The following is a 7,672-nucleotide window of genomic DNA, read 5'->3' on the forward strand; positions in this document are numbered from 1 at the left end:
CAGTACAAAAAACACTCTGTAACTTTTTTTAATATGAGTGTCTAAATATTGTATGTTAAAATTAATGTATATTTATTATTGTAAAAGTACTTAGTGATTATGGACTTGGGGATTTTTTTCTTAGATCACCAATTTATGCTGCTATTTTAAAACTTTATTACTTAGAATTAATTTTTTTTAACTGGATTGCCACCTTGTAAATCTTTCTTAAAAAAGAGAGCACTATAAAATTTAAAGTTAGTTTTAAAACAAATATTACTTTTTTAATTCCAAAAACTTGTTTTTTTATCTGAGATATTTATGCTATTTAACCCAATTGTTTTTTGTTTTGTTTTTCCTTAATAAGGCATCTGACATCAAGTTATTTTTTGTTCATCCTGTATATATTGATGCTTAGCCAAAAATGTATTCCTCACTATTTATAAATAAAATATTTATTTCCTTTTGAATAAATAAAAATGTTAGCAATAAAAAATTACAATTCATAATAATACACCAATCTCAACAACATAAAATTTAACATTTAAGTGCATTTTTTTTAGCAGAAGTGTGAAATGCTTTAATAAATTTACACACATAAACATTTAACTATAACACACTATAATTATTCACCTCAACCATCAATAAAAGTATACACAATTAAAGTGAATTTTATAAATTATTAACAATAATCAAAAGAAAATATTGCTTCCATTTGCACATCTAGAAACTAAATGGCAATATACGTTTTTAAGAAGACTTAAAGAAGTCGTGTAATTATTAAAAAAGACTAGCTCTTAGAATTTTTATTGAAATGGACCAAACACAAATGTTATACGATTTTACAGTGACCACCACTAATAAAATCCCTGGATTATAAGATCAGTTACTTTTTTAATTTTTGAAATTTGCAAAAAAAAATTCTGTTAAGGACTTGAAACAAATAGCAATTAAGTTAAGGAATTCAAAATCATTTTCCTGTTGTTTTTTCTCCCAGTACCATTTTAGGCATTTTTTTTTAAATTGTAAGATGAAAAATTATGTTGTGTAGCTATATATACATATATTTTTTTTTAAATCTAAAATAAAAAATAATCTGAAGATTCTCTGATAATCTGATGTTAGGCCAGAGGATATATTTTAGTGTTGACTTCATAATTGCTAAAAAAAAAAAAAAATAGCCATAGAATAACATTTATTTGAACTCGTTGAATGAAATTCATGATGTTTATAAAGAAAATTATATATTAATCTTTATAATATTTAACTAAGACTACAGCATACTTGCCAACATTCACTCTTTTCGAGAATGGATTTTCCAAGTGGTAGTAAAACAATTACTGTAAAACAGTTTTACTCAAAAATATATTTGCATTTTAACCAGGTTAAAATTCGCTATCATAAGGACTAATATGCTTTTTGTATACGTTGAAATTATTTATATGTAGTGGTGGTCAAACTCATTTATAATTATTATTATAATTCAAAAAGTTTAGTTAGAATTTCGCTAGCACTTTAAATATGAAAATAAAATCTTCCGGGAAAACCGGAAGAGTTGGCAGCTATGCTATAGCAATAAACACTCAAAAGACTAATTCAGTTAGAGAAAACACTTGACTGGTCAGCATTTGGAGAATTAAAACTAAAAATGAACATGATACTGATGCTTTAATTAATCAAAAAACAATGCCAAGGCATTATATCTGAAATCAGTATCTCAATATAACCATAGTTATCAATCAATATAATATACTTTTTTTTGTTTTAAAAAACAGAACTGCTTATCCAAAACTGAATTGATTATACTTCAATTTAGTTTTAATTTTTAACTTAATACCAACATATTAAAAATTGTAGATCTTAGTAACCTATAATATAATTATATCACCCCAGGTAATGAATTTCTTTAACTTATCTATCAGATACATGACATGTGGGATTTCCAAATTTTTTTATATGGCTCTTTAGCCCAAAAGGTTGAAGACCCATAATTTAAATAAATATATAGTCCATAGAAGTTAAAGGTGGTGGCAAATCTATGTTTACTAATTCATTAAAAATTGTTTTAATAATCATAATGTGTGAAAAAGCCCACAGTTCTTTTTAAAAGAAGATTCTAAACTTCTTCTTGAACTAAAGAATTATTTTTCGCAATGCCTTTTCCTTCAAATTTTATTAATGGTGGCACTTAAGTATTTGATTCAAAATATAAAACATTAAGTCAGTCTTGAATGTAGGTTTTCCCAGACGAAAAAGGATAAGTGTTTTAATTTAGATTTAGTAAACACAATTGTGTTAGTATTTTTTTATTAAATTCTTACATTTGAGAATTGTTTTTTAAAAAAATTTAATTTTTGAAAGAAACTATTTTTTAGGCTAATTATTATTGTTAACGCCCAGATTTTTATGCATTTAGATTTTTTTCTCTCTTTTTAACTGAAATATTTTCCTGTCATTTAAATTCTCATTAAAATTCCTTCAAAATTATTTTTTATCCGATTCCTTTTTTTATTAAACTTTTTTAAAAAATTGCATGTCAATTTCTTGAATAATCATTTGTACAATTATAAGTTATAAATAAATGTAGGAAAGCAGATTGTTGATTAAATCATAAAAAGTTTTTATTTTAAGAGCATTTTTTTTTTTTTTTTTTTGAGAACTTAATTTTAGTTCATCAAAATCCAAGGCCTTACTTATCGTTAAAAAAAAATATTATTAAAAAATTATGATTTGTACATTTATTGGTAAAACAATAAAATAAATTTTAACAAGTTTTACTGCTATTTAAAGATGAAGGTGTAACTCATCTAAAGTCCAATTTGTATTAAAAATCTCATAGATTTCAAAATAATTATAATTAACAATATTTGAAATAGACAAGACAAGATTAACAATTCAAATAGATTATATTCATTACAAATATTTATAAACGTTTTCTACACACATCTACGGTTACTAATTTAAAGACTTCTAAACTTCACAGTTTATTCATTCTAGCAAATAACAAACAATAAAAGTTTCATAACAATTACAACACCAGTATTTAACATTCAATATCGTAGCACACAGGTAGGGTCACTGGTGATATATACGAATCTTCAGTCATTTTACAAATCAATTGTTAAATCAAAATGATAAATTATTTGAGAGAGATAAATTATATTCATTGTATATTCACAACCAATTAAATAATTTCAAAACTAATGTAATTAAAATATCAATTAAGGGAAAGTTTCACAAAGCATTAAAATTGATTTTAACTTTTCTCACTTACTTCCTAGGTTCATAGATTTAAGTCATAAAAATGTATAAATTTGTCATGGTAAAACATAGAAAAAATTCTAAGATCAGCATCAATTGTTTTATTCTAATATTAAAAAAGTACTGTCAATTCAATTTGTCATGACTAAGCTATATTTATCTTCAAAGGCAGTCAATTAAGAAGGTAATTGACAAAATATTTGTATAAAATGCAGGGCTCGAAAATCATTTTGCCCAGCCAGGTATATAAATAAGTTCCTAAAATACCGATAAAGCGCTCCCTTAAATTTTGATTATAATTAACATTTTGTAAAAAAGTAAGCATTTTCTTTTTTATTCTCCCTATCATTTTTATTATCAAATGTTTACCCCAACTGTTCTGCATTAAAAAAAAATATTTATTAAAATTGAAATCTGAAAGCACGAGTTACAGGGATATTTGTTTAAAGTCTGACATCTTAACATCTGATTAAAATCTTGAATGAAATTCAATTGTGACAAAGCAAGTGAATTTTTATAAATTTGTTAATATTTAATATAATATATATTTCCTTTCATTGGGGGGGGGGGTTGTCTTTCTAGTAAGTAAGGAGGTTTATATATAAATATGTTTCTTTCAATCGATAGTTACATTAATATATTTTCATTAATATGCAATTGAATAAAAAATGTTTGGACATGTAAAGGTTTTATTGGGGCATTTTTTGTCTCAACCCAGCGGGGCATGTAAAAATTGTGAAATTTTTCGAGCCCTGATAAAAAGGCGAGGTGACATGGTTAAAACTAAGCAACATTAAGAAAACTATTGGGTAATGAATTGTAAAAGAATACAAAGCTTAAAAAGTTGTTAAGAAGATAAACCATTTGAACTTCTTATGTTTGGACAATGCTTGGAATATAATGAAGCTCTTTGAATATAAACCTTTCCCTGTAAAACTGGAATCCTTTGCCATGGTATCTAACCAACTAAAACGGACTTGCCTGCCCATTAAGTGATTAATTAAAACATAGGTTCTTTTTAAATGGATAAAAAAGATGTGTTTTTTTATATATATGAATGAAGATAAAATACAGGGCTTAGGATTGGACGGTTGATAGTCTAAGGCTATTAAAGAAACTAACATTGATGATAAGATAGTACAACATAGCAATTTGGTATCCAATATGCACATTATTTTCAATTCGGTTAGTACAGACATATAAAAGGCTAAGGAAGAATATTTATTGTACCATAGCAATTCATTAATATTAACTTTGATAACTTTAATCTATGTAGAAATACTATGTAAAGAACAAAAATTAGTCAAAATCCAAACAGATTTTTTAACTTTTGTAAAAACCATTTTGCTAATAAAGTATCATAGAAAATTTTTGACAAGATTAATAAAACTACAAGTGTAATGATTTTCTTCTTTGTGCAAACACAGTGCTTTAGTTTATTAAAAATTATATTAAATTTAATTTGTAGCTCTGATTTTAGGAATGACAACCAGTAGTTACAGCTTTTTTCGCACTACAACCAGAATCACTTTCTAGAGTAGTAACGAAATTCAAAATGAAACAATTGATGTTCTATAAGCTACATTGTTTAGCTCAAGTAATATATTGTTTTTGAATAGAAACAAATTATGAATTGCAAGAGTATCAGAAGGATTTGCTATAATTTATTAACTGAATTGTTTCAAAAGTTTGCCCACATGTGAAGCAAATAAGAATTTATCTTTAAATTGTAAGAAAATGTTTAAAACAAAGGGTCATTCACACTTTTTTTTAATACCCCAAAAATTTAGGGCAAATTTAAGAAAAAAATAGAGAAATCATATTTTTATGTAGATTTCCAAAATACTCTAATCTAAAATGAAACCATTAAAAATTCTAGAAAGCTATAACTCTGTAGGATTTCAAACAACATATCATTCGAAACACATTAAGTATATACATAGACATATGTGTTTGTGTGACATGCCTTTTCTGTCAAAGTATGTTTATCCCTATCTCGCACATGCTTTTTCCCTATTGATTTCACAGTTGGTTTATTTGAGGATAAATCATCAGAAAAATTAGATAGTTATAGTCAATAGCTGTTGTTCGATACCATATTCTGCGTAGTTTAAACATAGAAAATTTACTATTCATTAGGTAATGGAATTGAGACTTAAAAAATAATTATTATTTTCCTAGTTTACATGGTACTTATGATGTTGAAAATTTTTCATAATTTTTTTATTATTTTAAGATTATATAATAAAAACAAAAGAAAAGAAAGCTAGATTTTCCTATAAATATATATTTTTAAAAAAAACCAAACTTATGAATGTGAAATTCAATTTATGCATAAGGACTTGTATTTTATTTTAATAATCAAAGTAATCGAAGCAAAATATACTGAGTTTTACTTTCTAACTTGGCATACTTCTTATAAATAATATTAAGCAAAACAACTATTTAAAATAGCCAACATGAAAAGTGACCATTTGGAAATATTTCATGAATCTTGTATCAAGAATAAGCGATTATCTTGCATGTGCATTTCTAGATCCAAAATGCTTAACTGAAATAAATAATAATAAAAAATTTTAATTAAAGATGTATAAAAAAAGGATTCTTAATTTTTTTATGAGACTTTGCCCTTGCTTTGAGAGCAAAAAGAAATTGATAGATCTTAATTTTGAAATTAAATTCCACATTTTATCTCTAGCACTGCAGGACTATACAAGATGTTGGTTATAATGAACAGTATATCATTACCAATTATTATTGGATGGATAATTTACATCCCATTTAAAATAAATATTACACTTTATTTTTTTTTCCAGCAAAACAAATTTGTATCTTTAATTAAGTGCTATCTTATTTGTATCATAAATACATACATAATGGCAAGCTAAGTTCAATATTTCAATAAGTTACATAATTACATTTAACCGATATTATCCATTACTATGGACATCTGGTTAAAATTGTAATAATTAAACTGGTTCTAATTAACTATTTTTATTATAGCGTTATGTTATTGATACCAATTTTCATACAGCACAAAAATATATATTTTTTTAAAGTTTTTAAAATAGACTAGCTGAAATCCATACTTAGAACATCTATGACTTAAGTCCTCGTGCATTTGTGACATGTCTTATTTACTAGCATTGTAATTTTAAGTATTTTTAAAAACCGAGCAAACTACCAAATTGTAAATGGGGAAAAAACATTACAAGGTAATATTTTAAATAATTCCATGCACAATTAGTGCAAAAAAATATTATTAATATGATGTTGGTGGTTCAATACAAGTACAATCAATGACCGATTTCAAAATGTTTGAATTAGGAATGTAATTTTTTAAAATTAACTTTAATCCAGGTAAAATTGAATATACTTTTTCTAGACTTACATTTCATATACTATACTTACATCACACTTTCTTTATTAGGATTGTAAATACTATTTTTTTTAAAGCTATTTCTGCTAAACATTAAAAAGAAATAGAATTGATAAAATATGATTTAAAATAAAATATGAATTTCTGTGAAGTAATTTTTTTAAAATTTGTAAAGAAATCAATTTAAAATTTTCAAATTTAAAAAAAAAATAAAATAGGATAGCAAAAAATAATTAATTGGCAAGAGTATCACATCAATTTTTGGAAGATATTTTTTCCATTGCATTTGTAAAGAATGATTATTTGAACAATCTCTGAATTAATTTTAAGATATTAAAACAGAGTATACTCATTTATTTAAATTTATTTTCAATGAAGTTTTAATAACTATTTTAAAAAAGTGATTTACATTTCTAAATAAAAACTTGTTTTGCTTATTATAATTATTGCTAAGCAGTTAAGTTTCACAAATTTCAGACTAACGCATTCTTAAATTTATTTAGTCCTTTTTCAATTCCAAGACCTTTTTTTTTTAAATTTTACATTCAGTCAAAATTTTCAGATGTCAGTCACTCTACGAATTGTTGCTTACAGCCACAAAATACATTAGCTCATCCATCAAATAAATAAATATATATAAACATTTCTAATAATAATCAGAGAACAATATTTATCACAGACTCTTAAAAAATTTAAAATTAATTGTGATAAAACTTTAAAAATTTACAGTTTAGCATGATTATCAATAGCTATCAAATTAACCATGCGTGCAGTTGCTGATATTTTCAACAAGTCTTTCACTTAAATATTCATATTAGCTCATTAAATAAGAATAAAATTTAACATAAGTTCAATAAAGAGATATATTAAAGCATATTCATTATATGTTTATGTAAACTTTAAATATATATAAGGTTGCATTTCTATGATTAAAATAATTTATTTAGCATTTAACACGTAATTATGAAGAAATAATGGTTTTATACAGAAATATTTGCTTCACTTAAAAAAAAATCAGTGCTTTACATTAAATGTTACCAGCTAAAGGTACAG

This window comes from Parasteatoda tepidariorum, chromosome 10 (assembly GCF_982258835.1).
Source record: "Parasteatoda tepidariorum strain Cologne lab strain chromosome 10, Ptep-v5.0, whole genome shotgun sequence".
NCBI classification, from domain to species: Eukaryota; Metazoa; Arthropoda; class Arachnida; order Araneae; family Theridiidae; genus Parasteatoda; species Parasteatoda tepidariorum.